This window comes from Bos indicus, chromosome 8, assembly GCF_029378745.1.
Source record: "Bos indicus isolate NIAB-ARS_2022 breed Sahiwal x Tharparkar chromosome 8, NIAB-ARS_B.indTharparkar_mat_pri_1.0, whole genome shotgun sequence".
Classification (NCBI taxonomy): Eukaryota; Metazoa; Chordata; class Mammalia; order Artiodactyla; family Bovidae; genus Bos; species Bos indicus.
In genome coordinates, this window is record NC_091767.1 from 5716840 (window position 1) to 5737242 (window position 20403).

The 20403-nt window shown below is 51.6% G+C and overlaps 1 long non-coding RNA gene across 3 annotated transcripts in view; it reads right to left on the bottom strand.

Annotated features, from left to right (window-relative positions):
* Positions 1-19491, bottom strand: part of LOC109562768 (uncharacterized) — a 52164-nt gene extending 32673 nt beyond the window's left edge. For 2 of the 3 annotated variants that reach the window (XR_011567985.1, XR_011567986.1), the window contains exons 1-2: positions 18986-19491; positions 5220-6585 (exon numbers count right to left, since the gene is read on the bottom strand). This is a non-coding gene — a long non-coding RNA (uncharacterized lncRNA). The remainder of the gene's footprint in view (positions 1-5219; positions 6586-18985) is intronic. The other variant, XR_011567987.1, reaches the window with a different exon arrangement.
* Between the last annotated feature and the right edge of the window lie 912 nt (positions 19492-20403).

Sequence of the window (20403 nt, forward strand, 5' to 3'; positions counted from 1 at the left end):
AATTTGTTAATTATTATGTTGCTTTTTTATTTGATCATGGATTTCTAAGTCTCTTACACTGAATTCAACACTCTAAAACAAGTGAGACTTGTCACTGTATCCTCAGTAGAGGAACTATAACCTTGTCCCAAAGGTCCTTATGGGCTCAAAATTCACACAACAGAGTTGATATCTTTAAAAGAACAGCACAAGTGACAAGGTGCTGACTTTAAGTTTTGCTTCAGAGTCGGACACGACTGAAGCGACTTAGCAGCAGCAGCAGCAGCAGCAGCAGCGAAGAGGGAAGAAACTACCCAGCTTGTCCTTCAACTGAGGGGCAGTTAGGTCAAAGAGAGCATGTTCCCCAGTTCCATCCTAGTATGTGCCCTGGGCAAGTAGATATCTTGTTAGGTCTCAGCTCATTTTCAGGGAAATTCAGAAGCCGAAACTAGATCATTTTAATGACCCCTTGCATGCTGAGATTTTATCTTGAGAAATTCCTGAAGCAAACGGCCTGAACTTTGGGCCAATTGTCCCATGCCTCTCTAGGCAAGGTAACTGAAAAAGCTGTGATAGTTACTATTATCCAGTAGTAATAATAATGTTAAAATAGCTGTTGAGGAAGAGGAGCTTTGCATGTGTTAAATAAATCTTGTTTGTTGTTGTTTAGTCCCTAAGTCATGTGTGAGTCTTTCGTGACCCCATGGACTGCAGCCTGCCAGGCGCCTCTGCCCACGGGATTTTCCAGGCAAGAATCTGGAGTGGATGCCATGTCTTTCTCCAGAGGATCTTCAGTACCCGGGGATCGAGCCGGCGTCTCCTGCACTGGAGGCGGATTCTCCACCACTAAGCCACCTGCTTCGGCTGCTAAGTCGCTTCAGTCCTGTCGGACTCTGTGTGACCCCATAGACGGCAGCCCACCAGATGCCCCCGTCCCTGGGATTCTCTAGGCAAGAACGCTGGAGTGGGTTGCCATTTCCTTCTTCAATGCATGAAAGTGAAGTCGCTTAATTGTGTCTGACTCTTAGCAACCCCATGGACTGCAGCCGACCAGGCTCCTCCGTCCATGGGATTTTTCAGGCAAGAGTACTGGAGTGGGGTGCCATTGCCTTCTCCGACTTAGTCACCTAGGAAGCCCCAAATCTTGTTTGCTGCTGCCGCTGCTAAGTCATTTTAGTAGTGTCTGACTCTGTGCGACCCCATAGACGGCAGCCCACCAGGCTTCCCCGTCCCTGGGATTCCCCAGGCAAGAACACTGGAGCGGGTTGCCATTTCCTTCTCCAATGCGTCCAAGTGAAAAGTGAAAGTGAACTCGCTCAAGACAGAAATAAAAAAGTAAAATGGAGCCAGGTGTGCAGGCTCCTGGCCGCCCTTCGCTTCAATACTCAAGTATTGAATTGCCCTTATCTCAGGAGCCATGCGCTAAGGCAGGCCTGGGACTCAGCTGGTGTGACTTGGCATTAAGGGAGTGCTTACCAGCAGGAAACTCACCTGCTTTTTCCAGGTAAAAAGCTAAAAGCGACCTGGCACTTCTGCTCTGGCTCCTGGCGGAGTCATGGCTCTGCGGTTTCTACAGCCCCTTCTGGGTGAAAGTCACCTTCCCAAAGTCCTCGTGGATCTTCCGCAGCCGCCTCAAGCGAAAGCCCGACTCCCGGGGAACCCAAGCCCGTGGCTCCCTCCCATTTGGGGGAGAAAAAAAAAAAAAAAGTAGACTAGAGTGGGGGTGTGGCAGGGATGGACAAAAAAAAAAAAAAGGAGGAAAATCCTGCAAAACGTGTTTTGGCAGGCCCGGCCCTCCGAGCCCTTCCATATGTGTTCCATATTGCGCAGACCCGGTCTTTGATGTTTTTCCTGAAAGTAGAGACATTATTCTTTCTCCAACTGCGCCTGAACCCACAAACAGGGAAACGGCGAGGCTGGGCCACAGGCCCCTGGCAGGTCGGCCACGTGGATGGAGTCGCTGCCCCGACACCCTCGGCCCCGGGCTCTCCCGTCGTGGACACCAGCCAGGCTGGACCCAAGGTGTCCTACCGACGGCAGTTAGGAGTTAGGCGTCACCCAGTCATCTAACTCCTAACACCCACTTAGGAGTTACCAAATGGGCTCTCATGCGCCCACTGTCAAGTCCTCCTTCCCACTGCCTCCCTCTATCTCCCTCTACCTGTGCAGTAACCTTCTAGGAGCCCTAAATCCGCTAGGGCTCTTCCTGGCAATAGGGAGGGCCAGGCCGCCACCCACCGCGACCCAGAGGCAGAGCAGTCCCGGAAGTGACTTCAATAATCCCAGCACCTCGAGAGTGGGCGGAGCGGAGAGGGCTGGCCAACAAGAGCAGCTGCATCAGAGCTCCCACCACTTCCGGGTCTCTGCAAGTACTTCTGGGTGTGCGGACTGTGTAGGCGCCTGTTGCTGCTGCTGCTTAGTCCCTTCAGTCGTGTCCGACTCTGTGCGACCCCATAGATGGCAGCCCACCAGGCTCCCCCGTCCCTGGGATTCTCCAGGCAAGAACACTGGAGCGGGTTGCCATTTCCTTCTCCAATGCATGAAAGTGAAAAGTGAAAGTAAAGTCGCTCAGTCGTGTCCGACTCTTAGCGACCTCATGGACTGCAGCCTACCAGGCTCCTCCGTCCATGGGGTTTGCCAGGCAAGAGTACTGGAGTGGGTTGCCATTGCCTTCTCTTGTAGGTGCCTGTGGTTAATTACAAATACTCAAGGCGAAGGTTAGAGCCAAAAGCGAGCAGTAAACTATCTTAGCCTACGGTAACATCCAGGTGGGTGACACTATAGCCTCTCCAGTTGGTCATGATCAAGCCCCAGTTCTCAAGCATGTTAGCGTCTGCTCAGAGAAGGGGGATCCGAAGTGGAAGACCAGGGCGCCGCTGCAGCATCCCTGCCCCACCTGTCATCGCAAGTACTCAAGCAGGGCCCGAGTGCCCCATTAGTTAGGGTGAATTTCACGAGGCACGGTCTTTATGCACTTTGGCTTCCAGGAAGGTCTTGGTTGTCTGGGGTGAATCTGGCCTGAGGGTGAGCTCGGGCGGGCGGACTCAGGTCACCTAGAGACTCTCTGGTCAGGAGAGGTGCACTGTCAGCAGAAATCACACTGATGCCCTGTCCATTCAGTGGGTCAGCTGGAGTGGGCCCCCTTGTGTTTGGGTGCTGTGTTGAAAGTAGGAGCTGATCTACCTGAGGCGATCTCATTTATGAGCTTGAAATTAACTGGATAGGCACAGGCTACACACATGTCCACCTTTATTTACAGTTGCTCTCAAACAACTGCTCCTTTTCCTTCGGAACATCCGTCTGTCAACCATGATCTATTGTTCCAGCTCCTACTGTATGCTCAGATCTTTACCAGCTCTTTCAGGGATCCAAGGCCACAGAAGGCCAGTTTTCTGGCCGTGAACCTGGCTCAGAACTGGGTATTAGTGCGTTAGTAGAAAAAAGGGAGGGGGCACATTAAAATTACTTCTTCTGTTGCACTTTTTTCTGGAATGAATCAAAGGGACCAGAGAAGAATATAATATTTCATGCCTGGACTTGAGCTCCGCTTCCTTTTTCTGACCCTTCCTCAACCCGGCTTTCGCTCCTCAAGAGATCTGGAATTCCCCTTACGGAGGGTGGGTGGGGGAAGAGCCAGCCCAGGTAAGTATGGGAGCCACATGGTCTCCGGAATGGAGAAAAGGAAATCATCTCCAAATGCAACTGGGCAGGTGGGGGTAGATTGAAGCCGAAAAGGAATAGGCAATCTGGATAACGCCCAAGGAGGCAGACCCTGGACCCTGGTGGTGAGGTGTGAGAAACAGTCAACATTTGGAGTTCTGGAGTCAGAAGATTTTTGGCAGTTAGATAACTTCCTGATCTGCAGTAAATCTCACGTGACCGAGAGGATGTTTCCGCAATTCTGTTGCCTGGCAACCTTCCTCTCTTTCCAAGTCTGCAAACTTAAGAGATTTTTACTGGGTCCCAGTTGAATGTGGTGCGGGCCAAATATGGGCCCAGGAAGGAGTCCAAGAAAGGCAGCTCCATCTCACTGACCTATTGCCTCTCGAGCTCTCAACTGCAAGGTGACACAGAGGCTCCCTTTTTGGAATGGATTCAGGGGCCCCCATTCGAGTGGCCAACCTGTCGGTTCTGGACACTCTACAACGGTCCAAACTAAACTTATTTTTTTTTTCTTTTTATGTATAATTGCAAGCGTCTTCCATGGTCCCAGCACCCTCCTGGGCGTAATTAGGGCCTGACCATTATGGAAATATATGCAAAATGTTTAATTTTCCTTAGTGAAAAAAATTTAAAAAGAGCCTGACGCACAATGCAGGATTCCTTTGGAAGCAGCAAGCGGTAAGAGGGGCCCAGTACCCTTCTCTGCGTGGGTGAAGGCAGGGGGAGGGGCTAAGGACCCCAAGCCTAGGCGGCTTCCTAGGACTCAAATCCCTGGGTTCTTCCACGGGCCAGTTGTTGTCGCCCCTTGGTCCCTGTGGCCAGCTAGCCACTGCATCATTTCCACTCCCAAGACCCCTAGTCATGCATGTAGGGCCTGGCTCGTTTGGCAGGTGAATAGGAGACCTTGCTCCACTGGCATCAGGAGTCTGGGTTTTTGCGCAGGTTCTGGTCCTTTTGGACCGTCTAATGTGGGGCCGTCTAATGTTGGCTTCTGAGACTTACAGCGAGAGGGTAATAATAGACTGGAACACAGTCGCAAGAATGCAAGGGTCAGGTCTCGCCCACTGGGTGGGAGAATGCAAATTTCGGAACAAATCGCTTGTGAGACGGAAGGGACGGACCCCAGAATCTGCGGTTAGGGGAGGCAGGGGGTCGCCTAGGAAGCCACACTTCGTGGAAAGAGGGGATGGGAGTTCCATCACATCCCGCGTTTCACATCCCGCGTTTCTAGGGAGAAAAAATGACGGGGATTTCCCCCAAGACAAATACACAGCGATAAGGCTCACCAGGGCTAGAAGCGGCACTTTCAAACCCTTATTGGGCATAGGTCCCAGTTTTTCAAACGTAAAAACAAACTTCACGAGGCCAAGATGCTGGCTCAAATCAAGTCCAGAAGCCAGGACTCAGCCCAGGCGTGCCTGGCCCCGAAATGCATTAAGGCGCTTGCCACTCAGCCGCTGGCAAAGAGCTCAAGCGGGTTCACTGCGACGTTCCTAATATTACAAGAGTCCTGGAACTGTCTGAACCCTTGAAGGCTTTGGGGGAGGGATATCATCCTTAGGAAAGGAGAGACTTACCTTAAACCTGCCGCTGGGAGGAAGTTGGAGGTAATAAGTCTCCTTAAGTAGCCAGGAGTTTTCTTAGTCTAGTCGTTTCACGTCACTGCCTTCCAGGCCGGCACCATTGCACCCTCCGCGCCTCGATGCCCACTGCCGTGCGCCTGTCGGCCGGCACCGACCCAAGGCAGCAGCTGGGGGCGTTGTCGCTGGCGCCATCCCCACTCAGCCAGCGCGCACAGCCCGCTGCTCTAGTGTTCTCATTTGGAGCCGTTTCTTTTTGGTTTTGGCTTAAGAATCACCTTGGTCATGAAAAACTGTATTAATATCACTGGTCCGAGTATTCCAGAACGGTGAGCAGCCCAGAATCTCCCCTGAGGCGGCGGGCGCGGCGCCCCTCCTGTACCACCGCCGGTGACTAGGGCCCTGAAGGAGAGCAGCCCCGCTTGCAAGTGCCCTTCCCACGCGAAGAACCCCGGAAATACTGAGCTAGGGAAGTGCGCTCTAGAAACCGTGTGGAGAAACCGAGCCAAGTGGAGACAAACAAGCTTTAGCTTCGGTTGTTGGTAACTCAGGCAGAGTTCCGAAAGCTCTTCGAATGTGCACAATTACTTCCCCTTTCCTTTCTCTTCCTACAGTTTCTGGTCCTTTTCATTTCCATCTCGAATGCCTTGATATTTACTGTTTGCAGACTGAGTCCCTGGAAGGAGAGGAGATTTCACTTCCGGGTTAGGGCATTCTGGTCGGAGGAAGAAAAACCAAGTTCAACTCAAACTGGCGACCTAATCCCAGTCTCTGTTCAGCCTCTTGGATTTGGTGTTCCTAAAGTTGAATGTGGCCAACCCGCCACAAGTAGGGGTGGAAATGATGACAGAGGAGAAATCCACGTGTGCATTCCGGCACCCTAACTTGGTTTGTACTTGTCTATCAGTCTTGTTCTCACCAGAGTCAGATAATACATCACTGTTTACTAAACAAAATCGCAGGGTAGGGGGGCTAGTTACTAGTTGGCAATTAGGAACTCACTATAGTCACTCCCTCTTTCCCACTCCCCCATGACTGTAAAATGAATTCACGTACCCTGTAGGGTTTTAAAAGTCCTGTTAAAGGACCACTCATTTAGCTGCCTCCAGATTTGGAATAGTGTTCCAGAGGAAATGAGGGTCCAGAGCTCTTAGATTAAGCAGAAATTCAGGAACTGCTCCAGAAATTCCTTTTCATGCCCGAAGGGAAAAGAGGGCTTAACAGGGATGAGTATGGCTTCAGGGGCTCTTTAAAACAATTTGTTCTTAATGCCCACCTGGAATCACTCCTCTGTGCCGCTGACTGCCCTAAAAAGAAGGATGTGGGCTCCTGCTCCAGAATGCTCCTTTCCCAGGCTCAGCATCTGGAGAGTAAAGAAAAATGGAATGGAGAAAGTGAATAGAGAATGGAGAGGCTCTGGGCTGGGATTGTCTCTGTGAAAGGAAACAGGAAAAAAAAATGGCTTCCCTAAGCAACTCTCAAATCACAACCATCTCCTGCCACAGGCCTGCACACACCCCTTCCCTGCCTGCTGGCTCATCATAACTTCCACAATGCCTCAAATCCAGAATCTAAAGTATTTTCTCTAGAGTCACCAGACTGCCTCTCTGTGGATCAAAGGGGAGCCCAGGACCCCAGGAGGCAACCACCAAACAAGTGCTGGGAGGTGGACACACACAAATAACGATATTTGGGAGGTGGGGCTCCCAGGGTTTCACTACCAAAACTTGATGCACGGTTTCCCAAGGCCCCACACTCAGTCCTCCTCCCCCAGCTTAGGGGTGGGTGGTCCCTTCTGCTCACTGGGCCAACTCTAAACTCTAGCCCTGGCAAGTGGAGAAAAAATTTAGGCAGCCCTTGGAAGTTAGGAACCATGTGAATCCCTTCCCAGGCCTCTCTAGTCTTGAGGGGAGAGCTCTGGGCTCACGTTGGATATTAGTGGGAGAGCAGAAACTAATCCAGTGAATTAGAGTTTCAATCTCAATGCTGGTGTGGTGGGGCATAATAAGTGACACTGAGGAATATATGTGATGGATGCTGGGCTCCTGAGTTGAGCAAGAGAGTCTGAGAACTTCCACTATCCTGGATTTTTTGGAGGAAGTGGTAGAAAAGCACTACAACTTGTATAGTGCCCAAAGCTTCAAGATCCCACTCCCGAATTTCCCATGACCTCAATCAGCCTCTAGGAATGCATGTTAGAGGCTCATGGAAGGCAGCTCAACTCCCTGTCAAGGTCACCAGGAGACTTGGCCCTTAGAAGAATGTAGTAGGTAGGTAGTAGAAGAACTACCTACTACTGAATGGTAGTAGGGGGCCTGGAGTATGTTTGGAGGCACAGATTCATGGCTCTGGCCAGGTATCTCATCTCTGCAACTCAGCTTCCTTGCAGACACACAGGGTTTGGAAATACTCCTCTTACAGTTGGTGAAGATGAAACAATATGCAGCCTGCAAACTGCTTCACACATAAGGGGCTCTCCTTAGAACTTATTTCCTTCCCACCCCCACCAAAGCAGGTATCATCGCTTCCCTTGATGGAAGAACTGAGGTGGGATCCTGAGGAGCAGCAGAAGATCATTCTCAGCTTCCCTGGACTCTTCAGACTGAAGCTCAGGACCTCTGCTTTAGTCCTGCTTTGGTGCCGCCTCACTGCACCTTGCAGCACACACAGGGAACCCAGGCCTGGGACACAGGGGAGGGCCAGGACCACGTTGTTGACTGTGCCCAGTGGGGTCCAGGGCACTGTCACTGGACTCTAAGGCTCCTTCTGCCCTTCCTCTGGGAGCAAGTGCCACTCCACAGAAGCCACCCAACAGCCAAAGAGTGACTCGGTGCAGGGAGCCGGGCTTCCTCACCTGCCTGACCTCTCCTCTGCTCTGAAGCTCTTAGGCCTGGTCTTGGGCTCTAGCCCCACCCCCACCCCAGGCCCCTCAGTGCCCAGAAGCTACCCCTTGGGCCCCAGGCTCCTGAAGGGAAGGCAGGACTTACTATGCAGGCCAGGTTTTACTTCTTGTCTTGCTCCTGGTATGAAGCAAGGCTTTGTTCATTGAACAATCGCCCAGCTAGCAGCACATAATTATCAAAACCTGGAACAGTCCCCACATCCATTTCCTCCCCCCACCCCAACAACCATCCCCTCTTCCGCCCTTGTAGGCCAGGGCTAAGACCTCTTCCATACCTGTGTGCTCCCTCCCAGCAGCGACCACCAGGACTGCCTTCCTAGGGTCTGAAGATAGATCTCAGGAGAGGAGAGAAGGAAGCCAACAAGGCCACGGGCTGAGAAAGCCATCTCCTCACCAGGAGAAGGCCCATGAAGGCTGTGATTGAGGGAGGGCTGACTTGGTGCATGGAAGTATTTAGCAGGTTCAGTGTTATTACTGCCTAACAGGGTGTTAAAAGTAATATGAATGTGAAATACTGTGGGAAAAACGGAGTTTCCAAAGCCAGTAGCGAGGCCCCTCCGTGGCGGCCTGGCCTGCAGGGCGGAGTCGGAGTCTGGCTGCCCCGTGCGTTGCGCCGGGAGGCGCTGCGGTGGCCAGGGACCAAAGAGGGGACTTGCTGGGAGAGATTAGGGACCAGAGAGGGGATGGGATGCGCATCGAGACTTCGGGAGGTGGGGGGAGGTCAGCTGGTAGCACACCCAGGAAATCTCGATGACGCTTTCCCCTCCTAACTTGCCAAGGTTGACACCAGGCGGCTTCCCCACCTCCCTACTGAGTGCACAGAGAAAGACTTGGAGTTTTAAAATAGATAACCAGCACGTGGTAGGTCAGGTGGAAAACAAGATTTTACTGGTTTTATGGGACAACCTATCCAGCCACTGGGTAGAGATGAGGTGTGCGGGTGTTTTCTGCAGGAGGTGGGATGGAGGCGAAAAGGCGAGGTCCTAGTTGATGTAAATTTCTCCAATCGATTCCAAATCAGTTGCACACAAACCCGGCAAGCTTTCCCACTGTGCCCTAGAGACGCGGACCGGTCCTCGCGGTCTGACCATAACCCCGTACCCCCAACACACAGCTCCTGGGCCTCCCCCAAACGCTGTCAGGCGTCCGAACCACCAGGAACCAGGCCACGGATCGCGCCCGGCGCTGCATGCCACCCAGACACCTTCTCCTCGCATGAGAGCAGGGCCCTCCAGCAAGGCCTAGAGGAAGTCCGGGGTCCCGTTCTCCCCGCACAGCGGAGAGGTACCCGCTCCGAGCTGGGTTCCGGATTGTCGCCAGCTCTTCCGACGCAAACGCGCTCCGCGACCTCGGCTGGAGCAGCATCGCGGCCCGGAGGACGAGGTGCTAAGGCCCTGTTTGGACAGGCACCCCTGCATCGTCAGGCGCCTTGTCAGCCTGGAAACGCTCGTAGGGCTCGCTCGGGGCTTTCGGGGGCTCGTGCTGGCCGAGACAGCCTGCCTCGCTCTGTCCGCGTTTCCAGAGAGGACTGCAGCGGAGCCATGGGGCGCCGGCGCTGGCGGTGGAAGACTGTAAAGATTGGGAGAAGGATCCGCAGCTCATTCTTCTGAAGCGCGAGGACTCAGCGTGTTTACGAGTGGGTGACCACGGTGGCCCCAGAAAAACTCCAAGTTCTCAAGGTAAATTGGATCCCTAGGACCGGACGTCTGCAGGGGCGCGCGTGCAGGCGAAGGGGAGGTGGGCGCGCAGGGGCGGGAGCGCGCAGCTCGGCCGGGGACGCACCCGCGCGGCTGGAGGCTGGGGCAGCACGGACCCGGTCGTGTCTGCTGGACCCCGGTGCTCACGAGGCCCCAGTCTCTGGGTTCTGTCCCGGAGGCCTGCGCCTCGCGAGTCACTCCCCGCGCCTGCACCCATAGCCGTGAAGAACCGAGTGCGCGACTGAGACCACGTCCGGGCGCGCGGCCCCGGCGGGCAGGCCGGGTTCGCAGCTCCTCCCCGGGCTCCGCAAGCCTCTCGGCGCCGCGGGCCAGCCTGCCCCGTGAGCTCACTTCCTCCCCAGCGAGCGGACCTGGGGCGCTCGGCCTGCTGTGGGAGACATGCGCGAGATGCGGGCAAATCAGTCGGGAGAAGAGAAGTCGAAACCTCTGCCAAGAGAGGAAATGGCCTCCTTCGTGGTCCAGCTCCGAGCGCGGGCCGTAGCGTGGGGATCCGAGGCGCCGGGGGAGAGGCAGCCTGGCGACCCGGCCTCGGCCCGGAGGCCTAAGTTTCTCCCCGTCCTTCTTTCGCCCCCAATCCCTGGCCCCCTGGTTTACTCCCTTAGTTTTCACCTGTGTTCAAAAATTTGATATGCGGGCACGTTTACAAAGTCATTTTGCATTTTAAAGTCGGCAGCAGCGGAGAGAGTATTACAAATAGGCTCAGATTTAATTGGCTGGTAATTCTCCTCTCCTGCCCCTTTAATTAAACGGAGATTCTAGTGGTGCTTCGGAGCCCGCAAGTGATTATGACAAGCATATCTTATATTTACATTAAAATGCTGTCCCCAGGGTGTAATTCAAGCCAGGACTCCATTAATTTCGAACCTGACCGCTGAGGCCAGAATACAGCTCCCCAGCCCTGGAAGGATGGTTTGTGGGGGCTGTTTAGTTTCCTTGCTGATTTTTATTTCTGTCCAGTTCTGTTTCTGAGACTTAAGGGAAGACCACCGATGGCTCCTGAGGCCCCAGAGAATCTTCAGCCTCAGACCCCACCGAAACCCACGCTCAAAGAATGAAATAACATTTGTTTTTAAAAGCGCGAAGTTTTGCAAAACCAAGAGCCACCCTGGTGGTGCCTTCACCCAGAGAGGCGCCCAAGCAGAATCTTTAGCCAGGACAGTGGACCGCATCAGCCGTGCGGTGGACTGATTCCACGCAGAGTCCAGCAGCCGGGCTTCCTGACCACGCAATCTCTCCTCCTGTGCTCTCTTCGTCGCCACCTCGCCTTTCTCTGATCCACATCCTCCTCCGCGATTCCCCAAGAATCCTCGCTAGTTCCCTGGCCCGGTCGCCGCCTCTCTCCGGCCAGGGACGCAGCAGCACCAGGCACGCTCACCGTGGGGCCCCGCGGCTGTCCCCCCGCGGCATCCGCGCCGCCTGACAACTCCCAGGCTCTAAGCGAAGCGCGTGTCCGTGTTGTCACCAGATCCACCAGCGCTTTTGATGAGAGCTGCCTCACTGCTTCGCTTTTGGAAACATCATTCTTTCTTCCCAAGAGAGAAGAGTGTTTTCCTGGACTGGCTTAAACACCACACACACACACACACACACACACACACACAGGACAAAGTATGTGTGAAAACAGCCTCCAATAGCTGTCGTGGAGTCCAGTAAAGACTCTTAAAAAATATGAAGACCGGCCTCCAGGAACCCACCCCCAGGTTATCACTTCTCTGGCGACCTTTCTTCCTGCCTCAGTCTCCACATCTCTTTCCTTTTTTTTCTTCAAAACTTTTCCGTCCGCCATCTCCTCCTTATTTCTCTTAAATAGGAGACCCCTGGAAATAACTAAGGCGAGGAGAGGAACCCACCACCCCCAGTTTCACTCATTAGTGGCTTGTGCTGGCCAGGGACCAGAAGCATCTCTGAGCCTGAGTCTTCTCACCTGTGAAAAAGGTTAGAACTCCAAAGTCCCACTTCCACTCTGAAATTCTATACAGTTAAGACAAAACTTTTCTTCTGAATTTCCAAACGACTGAAGATACATACACATTCTAGTAATGTTCTGTGCCAAGACACAGATAAGGACATTTTAAACTTCTGCTGATGCCCTATTTGGCTGGTTCCTCCCAGACCAGCCTTCCTTTCCAGGAATGAAAAGAGCCTCAGGGTGGAGAACACCAGGGGTAGGTCTGATCACAGCCACCATCCAAGACCACTTATGGTCACATGATTCATTAGGACCCTTAATCCTCATCTGACCCGCTGATTCAAGCACTGCCAGTGAAACCTCATAAAACTGGCCAAGAGGCTAGCCAACATATGCGCACACTAATTAGAGTTATGTGAGCCTTAGGCTTCCAGTCTGATGAACAGCTCCGGGGCTGCCGGGGGCAGGGGTTTGGGGTCCTTTTCACCTACCAATGCCCTTTAGTCCTACCAGAACATCATTTGAACTCAGTGGGTGATCTGAAAGCTACCCCTGCTTCAGAAGGTGGCTTAACCACAGTAACTAAGGCTAAAAACCTGGCAGTGGGTCCCTAAGAGGGACAAGCAAGAATCTCTTCAGAGGCAGACAAGAGAATCAGCAGTGAGCTTTTGTTGTCATTATGGCATCTCGTATTACTATGAGACAGGGGCCGGAAGAATAACAAAGTGAAAGAAGAGAGATTTTTGGCATTAATAGAAAGAGTGAATTCTTAATAACTCCATCCCTCACACACACACACACACGCGCGCGCATGCACACGCACACATGCGTGCACACACACTTACAGAGTAATAGCTATATTTCATCAAGAAGCTGAAGATCTTTCAACCCCACTGACAAGGATAAGGGAAGAAAGCATGGTGAGGAGGCTTCCACCATTGACTTGAGCCAGTTTAGCAGCTGCAATTCTGGCCAGGTACCAGAAAGTCACAGAACACCCCAGATAGCAGAACTGGCCCCATCCCTGGCAGGGGGCCCTGTGTATGGCACTTTTCCTACAAGGCATGTCTTCTTCTCCATCTGCATCTGACTCCTAGATAGAAAATGGTCGGGGACAGTAAGACCCCTGAGCCTCTTTGAGAGCTGCCCTAATGTAACTGATGTAGCTGGAGGTGCCATCTGCTTTGTATAGGGAGCTGTCAACTCTGGCTTTGTTTTTGTCTCTTTAGATTTCAGAGGACAAAATACCTGAGGTCTATCAAATCTACATATACTAACTTGTTACACTACAGAATTTATCTCAGTTGTTTTAAAATACATGTGCATTTACCAATCTCACCCCTGCACCCCACTCCATTTGTAACCCCTACAAAATATCTACAGACTAAAACATTACAGAACCTTTCTGAAAGTAGGAGGAAGTGTATTTGTGACTTACTTGATGCCTAACAATTTAGTCCTTTGAAATTTAACTGGGGGGAAGGGACACACCAAAAAATGAGAAACCACTTTTTTTCAGTTCTAAATTTGATTACCTCACTCTTTCTGTTTGCTTTTCTTCCTTTCTTTCTTCCCTTTCCCCTTACTGTTTGGATTCAGCAACACAGTTTGGAGCCTTAGGGATCATTTGTTCTGCATGTGCCATGTCTTCTCTTTCATTGATACTTTAAAATTACAGTCAGGAGGCATCTCACACCATGACCAGATTGTATTTGATGTGAGCCTCTTTAAGTTCTTCAAAGCTTCCAGGGATCTGCCCCCATCCCCCAAGCCCTCCTGATCAGCAGAACAGATACAAATGGATTAAACTGCAGCCTTCTGGATGCATAGCAATTCCATTCCTATTTGCTTTTCTATGCAGTAGGGAGCTCTGGAGGACTATTAAAGAAATTAATAACAATGAGAAAGAAACTGGACTGATAAGAGAAAGACTATTCACATACACATTTTGTATATTTTTGGACGGTGAAAGTGTACTGCCTATTCATGAGAAATTAATCTCGGAATATATATGATAGATGCTAGATGCTGAATACTATTAGACATAATATCATATCTCGAGTAGGAGGATCTAGAGTCCATTTATGGAGAATATTGGATTGAAAAACATGTAATAAACTTTCTGTTTTGTTCCATGGGTTGTAAGTTGGAAATCTGACCAGAAAATAGTATTTTAATGCAGAAGTATAGGGGCCTTCTGCTTCCCTGATGGCTCAGACGATAAAGAATCGGCCTGCAGTGCAGGAGACACAGGTTCGATTCCTGAGTGGGGAAGATCCCCTAGAAGAGGAAATGGCAACCCACTCTAGTATTCTTGCCTGGAGAATCTCATGGACAGAGGAGCCTGGAGGGCTACAGTCCCTAGGGTTGCAAAGAGTCAGACACAACTGAAGCGACTGAGCATACAAACACACACACACACACACACACACACACACACACACACACATAGAAGTATAGAACTTTAGGTCAGGCAGAAGGTAATTCCTCTCCTGTTCTCAGAAATGAATATTTGCCAATTGAAAGCCATTGACTCATCCAGTTAAGCCAGATCACTACAAACACTGACTTGAAGGACTGACCAAACCCTCAGTGCCAAGGGGAAAGGCTGAGCTAGAACACATTTGAAGGACTGACACTTCCTAATAATGTTTGAAAATGGACAATTTCTTGTATAAGGAAGAGGATACCCTTTCTCAGAAATGGTTGCCTGTCAGCACATTCCCACTCTTACCCTTCTCAGGGTGGGCTGAACACGTCACAGTCGCAATCTGCCATTGCCCTAGGCTTTAACCAACTGCAAGATTCTTGTTAGGCTAATTCTACTCAGGAAGCCTACACCAAACAAGAGAGTAAAAATTTTTAGAGGAATGATATTAACTCAGAATATCTAATGATATTAACTCAGAAACTAACGGATCAACGAAGCAGTGAATTGAGTAACCAACCCACACTCCATCCCCAGATCATTAAATAGTCCCTGGATGCCAAAAAACTTTTAGTGAGAACTGCCATGCGCTTTAAAAAGTATGGATAAACAACAAGGACCTACTGTATAGCACAAGGAACTATATTCAATATCCTGTGATAAACCATAATGGGAAAGAAATGAACAAACATTGTAAATCAACTATACTTCAATAAAAAGTTTTTAAATGTGCAAATAAACAACTCCACCCCAACTGGCAACCCATCTCATCAGCTCACACTGGAACTTACACCGCCTGTAGCTTTTCTGGGGGCACAGTCCCTGATGGTAAACAACTGAAACCATTCCTGTGGCAAAGGTGAATTGCAAAATGAAAGGGACTTTTAAAAACTTTTATGTAAAGGTACGGTATATAGAAAAACCACATGGGAGATTATCTCTGCTCTACTCACTCATGTTAATAAACAAGCCTCCCCTAAACACAGATTCAGACCCTCTTTTCCCACGAAAACAGGTGGTCATCTGTGTAATTTCTAAGGAGGTACTACTTGGTTATGTCAGAAAATGGGAGAGATTTCAGCAGGGGGGCCAGGAGAAAGAACAGGGCAATGTTTGTGAGACCCCAAAAGGTGGCATTTGGGGAAACCAGTGAAGCAGGAAGGGAAGGGAGTTGAAAGAGCCCTTGGTTTCTCCAGCTGTTATCGGCAGTTTGAACACGTGGAGTCAGGGTTTTCCAAAGACAAGGAATAGAAAGTACAATTCTTTCCCCCACCTCCCTTCACACCCACCTCCTTCTACCCCCTCCTCCTTCCACCCCCTCCTCCAGGCAGGTCTTCCTCCAAATGAATGTCTTCAGGCTGGAGAGTTTTCCTCCTGCTGGGAATGTGCAGAGGTCACTTTTAGAGCCAAATATCATCATTTAGTAAAACTCACAGTGTGGTTATGGAAGCAACAGAAGGAATCAAGGTGTTTGTGCTAAAAAAAGACTGCAAGATCAGGTCTGGCTGGGAGTGGGAATATCCAAACGGGTTCTTCATATTTCACGTTTTATAGACAGTCTTTTCCCTAAAGGATATACTTTCATTAGGTCATAAATGCACCAACAGATGAGAGAGGCAAGGAGGGTATGTGTGTATCTGCGCACGCGCACGCCCTCTTGCCTTGGGGGTGCGGATAAGCGGGTCTTAGGAGGTGGGATCCTGGCCGAGGGTGCCCGCTGCCCACTCCCGCAGGCAGAGTGGAGGAGCCCTAGGAGAGCCTTCCTCTCTTCTGCCTTAGCTCTTAGGTTTCCGGTGGGTCCACCGAAGCTCCTAACTGCCCAAGGTCCAAGCATTGACTCGCTACAGGCCACAAAGTGGGTAGAGGGCTGACATGCTTTTTCAAGAGATTTTGTTAAACATTTTAACTCAGCAAAGTTTCCTTGTTGGGGCCTCTGTGCCAGAGCCTAGGAAGAAGGAAAATGGATTTTCTGGCGACTTTCACTTCGCGGTAGACCTGGATTCGAAAGATTTACCTCCTCCAGCACCCAAGAACTGCGACTAGGTGCCCTGCTCCAGACAGGACTGGGGTCTGCAGACGTGCATACCTCGTCACCATCCACCACCCTGGCTTTTTTCAGCCCACTTCTCCAAGAGCAACTGACATCAACTCGCCGCCTATATCGAGTCCTGGAGGACGTTTCAACCCGCAGCACTGATTTCACACTTAAGCAGTCGGTAGCAATTTTGAAATTATTGTATAATACCACCTGGATGATATATTGTCTGTCTAGGCCAGATTAACAAGCCACGCGCACATACATTATGTTTAAATCACACCCCGAAACGCGAAGAAAATGTTTCAGTAGGGATCTACATGCCGCAGAGGGAAACTGGAGCAATAATTATTTCCCTCTTTTCTGATTTCCTGTTTCTAAAGAAAGCACTGGTATCAAGGACGAGTTAGGTAATGTGAACTAAAAGGCTAGCAGGTCGCTGTCATTTAAGCCCAATCACAGTTCGTAGTTCAAGGAAAACTGCCTTTAATTGACACCGTGTATATATTCTTCTGCTACTCTCGGACTCCCCACGCAGGGACGCCCCCAAGAGTATTTATTTCTAGGGCTGGAAACAAAACAACTAACCCGGTCTGCCGCGTAAGAGAGCGTTCCAAGATGGACTGCCGGAGAAAGGCTTTTTGACCCCAGTGGAAATTAGTCATATTGACAGACGCCCGGGGAAGGTAAATTACCCCGCGCGCTGACGTTACGCAGAAGCGCGCCCGGTGGCGACTCCGCCTCGGCGCCCGCGGGGCCAGAGGCTCTGTTAGTCTCTCCAGATTCCGATAAATCCCCACTCTACTTCTCTGGGGCTGGGATTTCAACGTGAAGGAGACGGGGAGAGCGGTAAAAAGGTGCTAGAGAGGAAAAGGGCAAGAGTAAACCAGAAAAGTGGAGGGAAGAGAAACGCTGTGCGCCCAGGGCAACCTGGACCGAGACCCAGAGCAAAGGAGCAGAGTCCGCAGGGGAGGGAGGGGAGGAGGAGGCGGGGAGGGATAGGGCCGTGCGGCTCCCCGCTCCCAGGTCCGCCACTTGGGAGGTCCCGGCCCCAGCACAGGCCTGGCCAAACGTCCCCCCGGGAGGCTCGCGGCTCGGGCGGGGTCGCAATTACACCTCGGCTCCAGGCGAGGACTTAAAAACCGAACGACGGGGGGCTGCTGTCTGGAAGCAAGGCCCCTGCGGTCATCAGAGGGGGGCCAGGCCCGTGCACAGGAACCTTTTACAAGGCATGTGGGTACAAGAAAGAAAAAAAAAAAAATCAAAATAAACCACTTTCATCCAGCGTGGGCCGTGAAAATAAAAGCTGCCTTCTAAAGAGGGCAAGCGGGAGTTTTGAAATTCAGTGTGTGTTTTGCTATTATATAAAGAGTTTTGTGATTTTACCTGATGACCAGGGGAAAGAACTGTCAGATTGTTTTTCCCCAAGAGAGGGTTGTAATAGGGGGTTCACAGATTTCTCTCATCTTTTGTCCCCGGACTGCAATCAGCTGCATATATCCATACAGATCATTATACAAAGTGTAGAGGGAATACTGAGAGACCGGGTTATTACTGACTTAAAATAGGACGTAGTGGTCCTACCTCTATTCTGAGTTTGCAGAGGGGGCAGAACGAAGAGAGTCTAAAGCATGACCTCTGATTTCATCAGCAGTTGCACCGGAAGATTCGGCTACAAAAGGCCCAGGTCATCAGGGCGCAAAGACATGGGGAAATGCGCCCAGCGGCTGCCGGGTGGGCGCCCAGATAAGCCCCGGCCAACCCTCGAGGTGCAGAAGGCGGTGCCTCCAGGGCAAGCCGGGGCTGAGGGAGGCCGCCAGCTCTCTTCCGACCCCCAGCACCTTGGGCCTGGCGTCTGCGGTATTTTTAGCTCCTCTCCGGGTTCCATAGAGACTCTTTTGTAAGTGGATCTGAGACTTTCCAAGCTGCCCTTACTCGGAGGGGTGTGGGAGTAGGTGGAGGCGGCTGCAAGGGTATTCTGAAGGAGAGACCAATGCCTTCTTTAAAGCACAACTCGCTCTCTCCAGGTTTCTGTCCTTCCTTTTCTCTCTTTCGCCTCCGCCCCAGGCCCGTGGGAGCACGCCAAGTGCCTGAGTTAAGAGGTCTGGATGGTTGGGGTCGAGAAATCGGAGCAGAATCAGGGAGCTCCGCGCGCTCCGCCTTTCACCCTCTCCCGTTCCCCCCACCCCCCTCCGCCTGGGCACCCTTGGGAGGGGACAGCACCTCGGAAGGAATCTCCATCGCTTCCGAAGAGATAGCGAAAGGGCTGTTTAATTGTTAGATAAAAGTGTAAAGTAAGTCGAGTAGTTTCTGCAAAGGAGTTTCCAACTCCCTGTGTGTCCAGGAATACGAAACTTGGGGCCCAGACTGGCAGCTCTCAAGCGGGCGGATGTTGATGGCTTGGAGAGCTGGGTCTCCCTGCGACGCGTCTCACCTGGGAGATGCCCTGGTCCACCTTCTGCCGCCCCGGTCCCCGCTACCTGCCCGGGTTCACGCCGAGCCCCAGAGGCTCTCGAGGCCGTCCGCACGCCCTTCCCGGTCCCGAAGGGCAGCCCCCGCCTCCTTCCCAGGCTCTGTACGGCCCCTGAAATTGTCCCGGCGGGCGGGACGGCGCTCCACCCGGGAAAAACGCGGGAGGGAAGCTGGGGGCCAGGCCAAGCGGCTCTGCTTCCTCCTAAGGTTCAGTCTCCCGCCCTCCCCATGCAGTCCACCCCGGCTGCCTGGGGTGTTCGGAGGGGCCCTCAGGTCCCCGACGCCGCGCCCCTACCCACCGGATTGCCTTCGGGGCCCTTGGGTGCTGAGTCGACGGCGCGGCGCTGGGCCCGGCGAACACGAACGACCAGGGCCGCCAGTCTGCGCCGTTAGCAGCCTGGTAACCTTGCCGGTCTAAGATGCTCAGAGGAGGAGGACGTGCAGAGAAAAAAGAAAAGGAAGGGGTCGGGGCGGGGGGAGCCTAATACACACACACACACACACACACACACACACACACACACACACGCAAGCAAGCAAAACCAACTTTGGTGTTGGACTTTTTCAGTTTCACACGAAGCGACCTGGAGTATCTGGAGAAGGTTTTTGAAGACGTTTAGGAGGGAGGGTGAGTTTTCGGCTGAGAAACTCAATCTGCCATACAGTAGCGGCCCCATCTGGGATCTGTCACTGCTGACAGCACCACAGGGCACCGCCGTGATCTTCTGCACAGCCTGCACTCCCCGGAATACCCTCCTTAATCAAAGGATGTCTGCGCGCGCCCGGGCTCAGCTGACCGCGCCGGGAGCAGAGCGGCTGGTGAATTCCACCACCACCCCCCGCCCCGCCCGCCCCCTCCCTCCCCACGGACAGAGCCCTGGCCCCTCGTGTCTCCCTAGCACATTCATTAAAAGCGGAAAAGAGACAGAGGCTGATGTCATTGCTCTCAGAAGATCATAAACGTAAAAGAGTCATCCTGTGAGAATCCCTGAAAATGACTTTAATGAATAATTTCAGAGACAGTTATGGCTCTGGGTGATTACTGAGCGAGAATATGAAAACCAGATTTGCAAAGTGAAGGCGATGGTCAGGCGGCTCCGCGGCCACTTTCTCCCAGTAAAACCGCATCAGGTTTCTTTCATGACCAAGTTCTACTCACAGAATCAGTCTGAGTTTTCTTCTTCAAAAATAAAAGCAACACACAGTTTTTGTTTCCTGTGTGGCTGCCTTACCCTAAAGACAAAATGTCAGCTCAAGGCAGCAACACTCACTTTAAACAGAAGGGAATCCTGTACTGGCATGGTGGCTTACTTCTTTCCAGAAGGAAAGAAGTATTTACTGCCATCTTAATTTAGAATGATACCTTTTTTGGCCTCTTCTCTAGGCAATGAAGGTTGAAAACTCTCTGCCAGAGTAAGTGCACTATTTGCTCTAAGTTCTTTCAGCAGGGAGAACAGCAAACAAGCAAACAGCAAATGACCCCACGTCCTACTGAAAACTGCACGTCTCCCTGACTCCTGAGTTCTTGCTCACCAACGAATTGAAAGATGGTTTGGTGCTAAAATGAGGACTGACATTCAGAAACCCTCCATCTGGTCACAGGGAAATATCAGGTTGAGTCTGGTTGTTCAGGATTAGTTGTGCATTAAATATACTATTTGAAAAAATTGGGTTTTAAGTTGGGGTGGGGGCTGGTGAGTACCCTGTGATCCTTTCT